We start from the raw sequence: 13,505 nt of genomic DNA on the forward strand, positions 1-13,505 counted from the left end.
CAGCGTGTTGTCATAACTCATATCATCAGAATCGACTCTCTTATAGGCGACCGTGCAGAAATCCCAAACGATCAATGAAAGCCAGCGGCGTTTCCTGCGAACGCTCTGTGCATGAAATCACTGCTTCACGTTCCAGTGCAGGAGCAGATCACAGATTATAGCATTTCATGCAGAGAAGATTTTTGTTTGTTTCTTTTCTTTCTTCCTCGTCAGACAGGGTTTACACGCATGCAGCTTTATTGTATGCGACGTTGCAACAAAGCCTGAGCGCAGCTGATTTTTCTTATTTATTTATTTATTTATTTATTTATTTATTTATGCTTTTCTGTTTAATTTCTTTCCATAACCACAATTTTTCAAAGGGAAAAGTTTCACAAAATGAAATAAATAAATAAAAATTGATGTTTGCACATTCACTCGGTAAAATGAAGCGGATCAGCGAGCTCATGTCTGGTTTGTGAAGTTTCTCTCGCTTTATTTTTTTTTTTGGGTTGAACTCCATCATCCTGACACATTCACCTCCAAAAACAGCTCACAACATGTCCGAATAAATGCACACAAATCAGTAAATAATGCAAATCAGTCAAACCGAAGATTTATCATCATCATCATCATCATCATCATCATCATTTTTAACTTTCCTGACCCTGAGTAAAAAAGAAAACGATTCAAGATGGAGACAGTTTTGATCTCTGTGGCGTCTTTTTGTCTATTTTCTGTAGAAAACATTGACTCGAGTCTGTAAACAGGTCCGTGAGCGAGGCATGTCAGTGTTAAACTCAAGACTTGTTTAAAAAAATGTTAAACAAGCCATCTCCTCATTAACTGCTAGCAAAGTTAGCCTCGCAGCTCTGGCGCAGAACTAAAGGAGTGAACGTCAAACACATCTCGTCTGATAGAGGACATTTGGATGTTTGTGTACATTTCAGTTTGGATGAAATTGTCTCTTTAGCAAAAACAGGAGACTCGCTGCTCATCTTCACGTGTAAATATGCTTCGCTGTCCCAGTGCGTCCAGTCTGTGCGGGTCTGAACCGTGGGATTCCCTGAGCAGGTCTGTTTCGGCTGTTCTGGGAGCAGCAGCTGGACTCCACATGCATTACTTGGCTGTATTATGGAGAGTCCTGTGTTAGCCAGTAAAAGTGAAATGGAAGGCTGAGCTGCGGGATGCTAAGCGTCCTCGGACAGTTACGAGCTGAGGAGGATGAAGAGCGAGTCTGTGATGATGGATCAACACGTCCTGGGAGGATCACCAGAGCCAGAGTGTCACAGGGCAATGCACTGCAGAATGAGACGATTACAATAAGTTTACATTGTAAAATATAAAGAAACATGAAAGTTTCCTTTGTTTGCTGTTTTTACTTTCTCCTTATGGTTACAAGCAGTAGCATGCTGAAGATTAGAGATGTGATGGTCGTGGTAGTGACGGTGGTGGTGGTGATGGTAGTGATGATGATGAGGATGGTGGTGGTGGTGATGAGGATAGTGGTGGTGTTGGTAGTGATGATGAGGATGATGGTGGTGGTTGTGGTGATAATGAGGATGATGGTGGTGGTGGTGTTGCTGATGGTGATGATGATAATGATGGTGATAGTGGCGCTGATGTGCTCTGGAAGATGCCACAGACAGTTTTATAGACTCTTAAGACTTAAAGTTTTCTCTCCAGTCTCCTCAGTGGGACGAGGCTGCGCTCATAAAGAACTCTGGCTCTGGCTGATTTATGAGCTGGGACTGTCGGTGGAAGTCCTCGAAGTTGGTGATAAATCTGTGGTGACGTTTTGAGCTTTCAAGACTTTCTATTTCTCATAGGGCTTCTTACTGCTCACACAGTTGGCTGTGTGTTTAACTATACCAAACCAAGAAATGCTCCACAGTGAAGAAGAACCTAGACCAAGACAATTGTGAGCATGTGGAGCTAATTAGCTGATTAGGTGAATCAGGAGAACATTGAAGCATGTAAGATGGTGGGTTCTCTAGGATCAGACTGAAGAACCTGTGATTTATTTAATAAAGGGGATAAAACTTCCATTTGAAGTAATTTAACAGAAACAACTCAAGATGATGTCCCCTCTCTCATCACCCCGGTGGTCTAGCACATGCTCGTGAGCTCTGCATAGAGCGTTGCAGAAGGTAAGACTGATGGCTGTGAGATCAGACATCACGGGGATGTGGATTAGGTAATGGATTCGGGTGCTGGGGTTCTCTCCAGTGCCTGATTGCTCCATGAGCCTCCGAGTCATCGCAACACACCATGATGTCAGAGTTGCACAATTTGTTTCACATTGTGTTCTTACATTAACGCTGTTTTGCAAAGAACTGGGTAAAGGAGCAACTTTCCTCTCAACTCCCTTTAACCAGGAAAGAAAAAAGGTTTTAGTGAGAATTTGGTTATCAGAACAGAATTACTGTTGAACAATTAAAAACTGATAATGACATTTAATTTTAATCATCCAGACAGTTTATCCCAAAATTCAAGCCCAATTTATCATCTCCATAAAGATGGACCTCTACTGCCCCCAGAGGTCAATTACAGCCATTATACCTAACCCTAACCCTAAACTCTTACCCTAGCCCCTAACCCTAATTAATGATTCTCCTCTCACAAACCCCAGCTAGCCAACACCATCTAACCTGACCATAATAATGCTAATGCTAGCTGGCTAGCTCACATGAGACAACCTGTCAGGATTTCTGAGAGGATTTTTTTATTTGTGTTTAGAAATGTTAACAGCTAACACAAGCTAACTAAACCTGAAGTCCAATTTGTCATTTCCATAAAGATGGACCTCTACTGCCCCCCAGAGGCTAATTACAGCCATAATACCTAACCCCTAACCCTAACCTCTAACCCTAGCCCTAATTAATGACTCACATCTAGCCAACACTATCTAACCTGACCGTATCTGAGAGGAATTCTACACCATATTCACGAATGCTAGCCAGCTAGCTTACATGAGACAATCTGTCAGGACTTCTAAAAGGATTTTTGTGTGTTTATAAATGTTAATAGTCTTCATTGCTTCTGCTGCTCAGCAAGCTAACACAAGCTAAACTGATAGAAAACCTGACAGGAATCTGAAGTCGTACTAATAAATATTTATGATATTTTGCATGAGAATTCAGCCAGCTAGCAAACAGAGCTAAAACGACAGGATCTGAGGAACTGCAATCAGTACTCACTGCTGTTACTAGCTAGCTAGTTTACCTGACTGGATATCGGTGAAAAACCAACCTAAGACTGTCTGTTAACTGAACCTAAAAACAGTAATCATTCAAGTGGAACACAATGTAGAGTGTATTATTTGTCTGTATTATCAGTGTTAGCTATGGTACAGATATATATATATATATATATATATATATATATATATATATATATATATATATATATATATATATATATATATGTAGGCATTCAGATGGCTGTGTGTGTGTGTGTGTGTGTAAGGCAGAGAGAGAGCAGGATAATGAGTTGTGAGAATCCTGGGCTCTGACAGATGTATGACAGTGATGAAGCTAAACGAGAGGACTGGAGTCTCCCTCAGGCCTGCGCCTGCCCTAATGAGACATCCGTCCTGCCGCTGCCTCTGACCGAGAGAGAGAGAAGAAGCCACCAGGGAGCAGAAGAGCTTCTCACCTGGCAGCGGGTCAGAAAGAGAGAGAGACACCGGGACGTTTTCCAGAGGAGGTACGAGATCTTTTTGCTTGTCCTACCTCACAGTGCAGGATGTGATGCAGAACATTATCTAGGAGGATGATCTTATCGTGTACTCATGGGCTCGGGCTTAAAGCTCAAATATATATCACTATGATACACAACTGAGTGACACTTTTTTAAATGTACATACATTTCACACGTCTCTGACATGCAATCAGTCAGCAATATGCTTCCTATAGAGAAATGTTTTTCCTAAGTAAAGAAATATTTCTTTTTTTCCCCTCACTTTATTTATTTATTTATTTATTTATGCATTTATTTATGCGAGATTTTTCTTTTTCAAAAGGGTTTTAAAATGTAGCTCCATCATGTGTTAGTGTTTCTACTGTGGCGAGTCACATGACATTTACGTCCCACTGATTAGTTGTAAAAATGTCAATCTGTCTCTCTCTCACTCTGTCTCTCTCTGTCTGTCTCTCTCTCTTTCTTTCTGTCTCTCTCTCTCTCTCTCTCTCTCTCTCTCTCACTCTCAGTCTCTCTCTCTCTTTCTGTCTCTCTCTCTCTCTCACTCTCAGTCTCTCTCTCTCTTTCTGTCTCACTATCTCTGTCTTTCTGTCTCTCTCTCTTTCTGTCTCTCTCTCTCTCTCTCTCTGTCTCACTATCTCTGTCTCGCTGTCTCTCTCTCTCTTTCTGTGTCTCTCTCTTTCTCTCTTTTTGTGTCTCTCTCTCTCTCTCTCTCTCTTTCTGTGTCTCTCTCTTTCTCTCTTTCTGTGTCTCTCTCTTTCTCTCTCTCTCTCGCTCTCTCTTTCTCTCTCTCTCGGGCTGTGTGCTTTGTCACACACACACACACACACACACACACAGTTGCACTGAACTAGACTTCACATTTATTCTTGTTCTTATCTTGCTTTTATTTCATTCTCTTTCCTCTTTTCCTCTCTTAAATCCTTTCCTTTTTTCCTTCTTTCATTTTTCATTTTCTTTCTTCCTTCCTTCCTTTCTTTCTTATTAACTAAATCATTTCCTTTTCATTCAGTTATTTTATCTTTCCTGCCTTGTCATGTTATTTCCCTTTCCTTCTATCCTTTCCTCTAATCTCTCTCTCTCTCTCTCTCTCTCTCTCTCTCTCTCTCTGTGTCAGTTGGCTGAGTATTTCTTTTCTACCTTTGTAAGACAGGATTAGGGGATTAGGACTCATAATGGCAGGTTAGCACGCGTGTACTTGAGTGTACAAACATGCGTAATGTCACACTGTTCCTGATGGAGCTAGAACAAAGCCAGCGCTGGTTATTAGCAGAGAGAGGATTAGCTTCAGACGTGATGATGTGTTTGTGATGAAGGAGATGAAGTCACTTGTGAAGTCATGGGCTAACAGATTGTACAGTAGCTTTTTCAATCAGATCAACACGAGCATGCAGTAGTGTTGTTGTTGTTGTTCAGAGGCTCTTACTCGATTGTTTTACACTCACATACACACTCATGTACACACTCGTGTTATTATGAAAGACAGCGTTGCGTAAGACTCCAGCGCTGTATATACAACACACTTTAAACACAAGACATCTTTCAACACAAGATTAAAAAAACAAAACAAGCTTTTATTAGTTACTCCAGCTGCTGAGTGCAGAACAATCCCAACATCTGTAATATACACGAGATACATGCTTAATATTCCTGTTTAAAGGATCTCATAGGTGTGTGTGTGTGTGTGTGTGCGTGCATGTTTGTGCTATGAGATCTCCTCAGAGTGAATTGTGTGTGTGTGTGTGTGCTATGAGATCTCCTCAGGGTGAGATGTGTGTGCAGCGTGAATTTTGTGTGTGTGTGAGAGAGAGAGTTTTGTGTGTGTGAGTTGTGTGTGTGTGTGTGCGTGCAGGGTGAGTTTTATGTGTGCGTGTGTGTGCAGGGTGAGTTTTATGTGTGTGTGTGTGTGCAGGGTGAGTTTTATGTGTGCGTGTGTGTGCAGGGTGAGTTTTGTGTGCGCGTGTGTGTGCAGGGTGAGTTTTATGTGTGTGTGTGCGTGCAGGGTGAGTTTTATGTGTGTGTGTGTGTGCGTGTGTGAGAGAGAGTTTTGTGTGTGTGAGTTGTGTGTGTGTGTGCGTGCAGGGTGAGTTTTATGTGTGCGTGTGTGTGCAGGGTGAGTTTTATGTGTGTGTGTGTGTGTGTGTGTGCGTGTGTGAGAGAGAGTTTTGTGTGTGTGAGTTGTGTGTGTGTGTGCAGGGTGAGTTTTATGTGTGTGTGTGTGTGCAGGGTGAGTTTTATGTGTGCGTGTGTGTGCAGGGTGAGTTTTATGTGTGTGTGTGCGTGCAGGGTGAGTTTTATGTGTGCATGTGTGTGCAGGGTGAGTTTTGTGTGTGTGTGTGTGTGTGCGTGTGAGAGAGAGTTTTGTGTGTGTGAGTTGTGTGTGTGTGTGCGTGCAGGGTGAGTTTTATGTGTGCGTGTGTGTGCAGGGTGAGTTTTATGTGTGTGTGTGTGTGTGTGTGTGCGTGTGTGAGAGAGAGTTTTGTGTGTGTGAGTTGTGTGTGTGTGTGCAGGGTGAGTTTTATGTGTGCGTGTGTGTGCAGGGTGAGTTTTATGTGTGTGTGTGTGTGTGTATGTGTGTGTGTGCGTGCAGGGTGAGTTTTGTGTGTGTGTGTGAGTGTGTGTGTAGGGTGAGTTTTATGTGTGTGTGTGTTTGTGTGTGTGTATGTGTGTGTGTGTGTGAGAGAGAGATCTCAGGCTTGCAGGATGATTTGTGTCACTGGGGGCAGGAACTCAGTCCTGATCTCATCCCCTCAGCGCTCTGTGTGTGTGTGTGTGTATTTGTAGTGTTGTGGAAACAGGATGCGAGCGGAGCATCACCTCTTACACACTCCACCTGGCGATTATCACATAATCACACACAGGAGAGTCACAACCTCTGCTTTAGTTATTTCACGTAAAAGATATATAATTTGTTTATAGTGTGCGGGGGTGGGGAGTGTGTTACATGATTTTTTTTTCCAGCTAAATGAAAAATAATGATCTAATGCATTTGATTCTGTACCTAATGGATTTGATTCTGTACCTAATGGATTTGGCTCAGTACCTACTGCATTCGATTCAGTACCTACAGAATTCGATTCAGGCCACACTGCATTTGATTCTGTACTTACTGCATTTGATTCAGTACCTACCGCATTTGATTTAGTACCTACTGAATTTGATTCAGTACTTACTGCATTTGATTCAGTACCTACCGCATTTGATTCAGTACCTACCGCATTTGATTCAGTACTTACTGCATTTAATTCAGTACCTACCACATTTACTTCTTTGTCTACTGCAGGGTTCCCCAACCTTTTTTGTACCATGGACCATGGTGATTGATAGGGGGAGCTCTCCAGTGACATTTGGGCTCCAGTGGCTTTGGGGTCATTTTTGGGTGGGTTAGCTTGCGGACTTACTGATGTATGGAAAAGCCTGTGACTGCATCAAATGAGTGAAGCGCGGGTGGAAGTGGAATTTTTTAAATAAAATACGTAGAATTTTAAATTATTTATATGTATAAAATTATAAGTTTATTGTTTTGTTGTGGCCCTGTACCAAATGAAAAAGGCCCGGTGCCGGTTCGTGGCCTAGTGGTTGGGGACCGCTGGTCTACTGCATTTGATTTAATATCTACTGCATTTAAATAAGTACCTAATGCATTTGATTCTGTACTTTACTGTATTTGATTCAGTACCTAATGCATTTGATTCTGTACTTTACTGTATTTGATTCAGTACCTAATGCATTTGATTCTGTACTTTACTGTATTTGATTCAGTACCTAATGCATTTGATTCTGTACTTTACTGTATTTGATTCAGTACCTAATGCATTTGATTCTGTACTTTACTGTATTTGATTCAGTACCTAATGCATTTGATTCTGTACTTACTGTATTTGATTCAGTACCTACTTCTCGGCCGTTGATACATTACCTACTGTCATGTGACCTACAGCGGCATAACTGCAAACCCAGTTTTCTAAAAACACGAGTTAAACTCTGCTTTATTTATTTATTTCATGTTAAAGATATATATTTGTTTATTGCACGTGGGGGAGAGGAGTGTGATGTTTGTCCAGCTAAATTATGTGATTATTAGTGCTGCTGCAGCATCATCAGTAGGGTGAGCATGTCTGTGTGTGTGTGTGTGTGTGTGTGTGTGTGTATGTGTGTGTGTGTGTGTGTGTGTGTGCAGCTGGGAGTCTGAGCTACGAAAGGAATTTGATGTGATTAATATCTCAGTCAAACCCAGAGTGTCAAAGTTCCTTCTTCTTTTTCTCTAAATCCTTCTAGTGGCTGCACTTAAACTCTAATCCAAACACACGCTCTGGACGCCGGGACCGCGCTCAGTCACTGCCCATCATGCATGTGGTGACCCCTCAGACTGGCCGTCTGACAGGAAGACCAATAAATACCACCTGAATATTTACTGCGTTTCATCTGAACCTTCGCCATATTTCATATGATGTATGGTTTTAAAAAGGAGTCCACACTGCTGGCGTGAATAAGTATTGGCACCCTTTAATCAACATCACATACATGAACATTCACGTATTTTGAGTTAACATAATGTTAGCTAATAAAAAGTGAATTTTTTTAAATAAAAAAAAAAAGTATTTCTTGCTCTTGAGCTTTTTAAGGCAGACCTGCTGAGCCATCAGAACACAAAGCCCTGCTTTTGGACGCTGGGTAAAGAGTGTAATCTCTCCACAGACCTGTTGGTATTTCACGCCGCTCTCTGAAGCGTGAAGTCTCTCGGACTCTCGGCCTATCTGCCCAACACGTTTCATTAAAAGTCATAAGTTGGGCTCCGGGGCCCGCTGATCAAACAGAAAAATATGTAATGCGCTTTGGTTCCCGTGGCCGTGCGGCATATTTACATATAGATTGAGTATTTATCTGTGAGGCGGCGGTGGAAGTAGATTTGGTTGTGACTTCATTTTCCGGATTTGTGTGTTTATAATGACTTGAGGATGTAGAGGCGGTGAAGGTAATTATTTGAGGACGGGATGGACACGATGTTGAAAGACGTTTGGAATGCGGCGGGTTCTGACCTCGGGAAAGTGAGCAAGCACAAGCGCTTGGGCTTTTTATCACTCTAAAGGTTGAGCACAGTGTAAATTCGTTCCTGCTCCTAAATGTATTTAGAATTTTTAAAGGAGCGCTCGTTCATTCGTCTTCAGTCAGCGCTCAGTCCCGGTCAGAGTCACAGTGAATCCCAGGGCAGGACACACCCTTCATCGAACACCAGTCTCAGGGCACCGGGCAATTTAGTGGATTAATTTACATATTAATTAGCTTACAAAACATATTCATTAGCAAACCCACACAAACATACACACACACACACAATGGAGAACGTGAGAAACTACACAGAGTGTAACCTGGTTCGCAGGATGCATTTGATTCAGTACCTTCTGCATTTGATTCTTTATCTACTATATTTGATTCAATTCCTACTGCATTTGATTTAGTACCTACTTTGTTTGATTCAGTACCTAATGCATTTGATTCAGTACCTTCTGCATTTGATTAAATCGCTAATGCATTCGATTCAGTACCTAATGCATTTGATTCAGTATCTACTGCATTTGATTCAGTACCTAATGCATTTGACTCAACACCTACTGAATTTAAATTTGTACTTACTATGTTTGATTCAGTACCTACTGCATTTGATTCTGTACCTACTGCATTTGAGTCTGTACCTACTGCATTTGATTCAGTACCTACTGCATTTGATTCAGTACCTACTGCATTTGACTCAACACCTACTGCATTTGATTCTGAACTTACTGCATTTGATTCTGTACTTACTGCATTTGATTCATTACCTACTGCATTTGATTCTGTACTTACTGTGTTTGATTCTGTACCTGCTGCATTTGATTCTGTACCTATTGCCTTTGATTCAGTACCTACCACATTTGATTCAGTACCTACTGCATTTGATTCAGTACCTAATGGATTTGATTCAGTACCTAATGCAGTTGACTCAGTACCTAATGCATTTGACTACTGCATTTGATTCTGTACCTAATGCATTTGATTCAGTACCTACTGCATTCGATTCAGCACATTTGATTCAGTACCTTCTTCTCAGCCGTTGATACAGTACCTAGCGTCATGTGACCTTCAGCAGCATAACTGCAAGCCCAGTTTTCTAAAAACAGCAATAGTTTTTTTCTTGTCAAAACTTTTAACAAGGTAGCAGCCTATTCAGGTCTTGTTAAAAAAATACCTATAGCAAGGTTTAATACCTATAGCACTTAAACAATGCACAGTCTGATTCTGATAGCTCTTCTGCACCAGTCCCGTTGCATTATGGGATAGCGCGTGTCCACTGGTTCCATGAATGCAGGATCTCTGCAGAAGCATGCACACGCTCCAGACATGCTACACTTTTCATCTTCTGCTTTTAGCTGCTAACGTAGCTAAACAGTACTGGAAAAATAATTTAGTGTTTAGTGCAAACAGCGTCACAATCCCATGACCTTCATCAGCTGTCAGGAACTCTTCAGTGTCTCCAACAGGCTTACTGTGATGTTTGACTGACTGTTAGCTATACACATGGGCAAAAGCACACCAGAGAGCTAAAAACACTCACAGCTCCATCCTGAGATGTATTCTTCTTTGTTAAATCTCCAGCAGAAGTTACACTAAGCGAATGTTTCCGTGACCTGCACTTTAAAGCCTCTCCTCTTTCTAATCTGATATAATCCCCACACAGTGCCTGGATCCAGGCGTGGACTCTCTTTATGTCCATTAATACCCAGTGACAGTGCTCAGTTTCGGGGTGCCTTGTTGTGACAAAAGTTGAAATCCGATCACGTAACCCTTAAACACCTGGCATTTGGTGAAAATGACTGAGTTGGATTCAGCAGAGGATCTGCACTGAAACTCCCCGGAGGCAGAAAAACAAGTTCTTGGCTCGTCTTGTGTTTGTGTTTAAGAGTTCGTCTGACTTCATCAGCTGGTCATGTAGCGGCAGAGCCAGGAAGAGTGCTGCTATTAAAAGCCGACATGCCCGGTACGTCCTCCGTGTTCCTCACTCTGGCCTTCCAGCACACTCCTCTCTTCCCTCAGTGTCCAGTCTTGTCCTCTCTGTGACTTCTGAGGAACGTTCTGTAGAGCTACATGGAGGTTCTACACCATCAACACAACATCCATCAGCAAAATAACTACTAAGATCTTTTGTATCATTTCCCTTTCTCTGCACCTCATCCATCTTCTCAGATCCAGCTTGAGCTTCTCTAGTCCTTTCTTCACCTCGTTCCTCACCTCGTTCCTCCACCCTTCCCTTGCTCTCCATGCACAAATAGGAGTTATTCCAGGAAGTGTCTTGAGATGTGTTATTTTAGACCTTTGCTGAAGTCGTTCTGGAGCAGACGTTCATCCCACATCCCAGTGCTGAAATTCCAGGATGCTGAAGTAGCTAGAACTTTTTTTAGATCTCACAGAAGACCTCAATCCAGTGAACTTCCTTTTCCCAGGCCCTGGCCTGCGTTCCCTGAACTCGCACCTCCTCAAAGGCCGCTGTTTGAAGCAATTATTTCCTCTGATGGATGACCACACATCCACTTCTGCTCAGGAATGTGACTCTTTCTCTATAATGAAGATGTGAGTGTGTGTGTGTGTGTGTGGGTGTGTGTGTGTTGTTGGACAGCTGCTGGTAGAAAGCTCTGGAATCTCTACAGCTTTTGTGTTTTTTGTTGTTTCAGCAGCTTTGGAGAAAGAATGTGAAGAATCTCAGAGAATCTCATGGCTGTGAGGGAACATGATGAGTACTGAAAGCAGGATGCTCTACAGGGTGACGAGCTGAGGGACGAAGAGGACGAGACTTAAAACACTCATCTTATTAATGCAGGAATGAGACACTGGGACAAGACAGTTATTATTTCATTATATCTATATAAAAACAACTCGAGTGAAACTGAAAGGTTTTGTTCAGTACCTATTGCATTTGATTCAGTACTTAATGCATTTGATTCAGTACTATCTCATTATTTCTATATAAAAAACCTTGAGTGAAACTAAAAGGTTTCGTTCGTTTTTTTCAGCTGTAAATACAGATGCTCCTCCTCACCTCAGACTCAGTTCCTGCTTTTTTCCTCTTCTCAGATTTATTCGAAGAGCTCGAGTCGGGTTCAGGTGCCATGCTACTGAAGTGGAAAAGCTGCCGGTTTCTGTTTCATTTCTGTTTACAAACTGAGCTCATGGTTGGATGAAGCAGCGCTGGCTTCGTGTGGATGCGGAGCAGGAAATGTGTCGCGTGTCGGACAGAGAGTAAATCTGCTGCATCGTAAATATCAGGCCGTGGGATTCGTGTGAGCTGCGGTACACAACCGGCGCTTTTAGACAAACAATATTGGGATTGTTTAGCGATGTGTAGAGGATGGCTTAAAAAGGAAGAGTGCGGTGCAGGTTTCTGAAAAGTCTGAGCTCCTCTCAAGGATTCCAGATGTTTCAGAATTTACTAACCTGGAGTTCTTATCCATACTTGCTAGCTACCTAGTGTGTAGCATAGAATGTGCTAACCCCCTCTCTCTTAATGATAAACGATTCATTAAACAAGATCCTGAAATGTTTTCTGATCAATTCACTGATAAAACTGTTTGTATAATACAGACCATAATGCTAACTGTATGCTAGCCATTTATTTGTCCAGTTGTGTGTAAGTAGCTAGCGCACTTGACTTTTTTTCTGGGAAAAAAAGGGGTCTTTCTGTGGTGGTGGTAGTAGTTAATGTAGTCCTTCTTACTTCCTTTATTCTTTTTTCTGTTTTTTAAATCTTTCCTCCCGATTTGGTTATTTTCCATTTCCCGCACACTCGCTAGCACTCTCCTGTCACGCCTCAGCTACGCATGGAGCAGGTTGAAAAGCTAGCATGTCCTTCCTCAAGCCGTTTCTTACACTTCCTGTCATGACATAAAACAAAGGTTAAAGAAATCAGTCCTAAGGAGATATTAAATGATTAATTCACCTCAAACTGACAGCAAAGTTTTGGAAAAGGGTTCAGGTTTCCCTAAGAAGCGTAGAAGAATAAAATAAACTGGGTTTAATGATCATGAACATGTTCATATTAGTGCTGGTTATCCCAACTGTATGATCTGTTACCCAACACACACACACACACCCACACACACTTCTAAAACACTTCAGGATGAAGAAGAAGAACTTAGTCACACAGTCTCATTTTCGGCAGAATGAAAACAGCGGAGCAATTAGAGAACACACCAGCAATTATGCAGCAGTCGGAAAGTTGTTACAGTTGGCGAGCGTGGAGGTTTTTTGTCGTGATCTGTGCTGCGTAACCCTTCCACCTCTGACAAGTTACGGATAGTCTGATCAAACACTTTCCCTCAGACCCACCCGGCGTTTCAATCGATTCCTTCATGTGTCTGAAGCGAGTGTGGTGGAGGTCAGCGCTGCTCCCTGTATGCTGAAATGATGCCTCATTACGCCGATGGGAAACAGCTGCACGCTAACAGATCTGTTCTCCGTCCTGCCAACCGCAGCCTCAGAGCGAATACACAAACACCTCACACACCTGCCTGCTTTCTCTATGCTCACACTTTTGCATGGTGCAGCGGGAAAACAGAAACGGGAGAGATGGAGGAAAGCTGGTGATGGAGACGTCGGTTCCTTTATGATCCTCTTTTTCCTCTTAGGCCCTTAGCGCTTTCCATGTTGTTGTTTTTTTTTAAGCATTAAATGGAGCGTTCATTGCACTTTCACCAAAATGAATAGTGCGGGTTGCCAGGTAATCATTTTTCTCTGACATGTTAATCTTGAACAGTTTCCAAAGCACACTTTCCATCCATCTCCCCCTCGTCAGT

Source organism: Hemibagrus wyckioides, linkage group LG21 (assembly GCF_019097595.1).
Source record: "Hemibagrus wyckioides isolate EC202008001 linkage group LG21, SWU_Hwy_1.0, whole genome shotgun sequence".
Classification (NCBI taxonomy): domain Eukaryota; kingdom Metazoa; phylum Chordata; class Actinopteri; order Siluriformes; family Bagridae; genus Hemibagrus; species Hemibagrus wyckioides.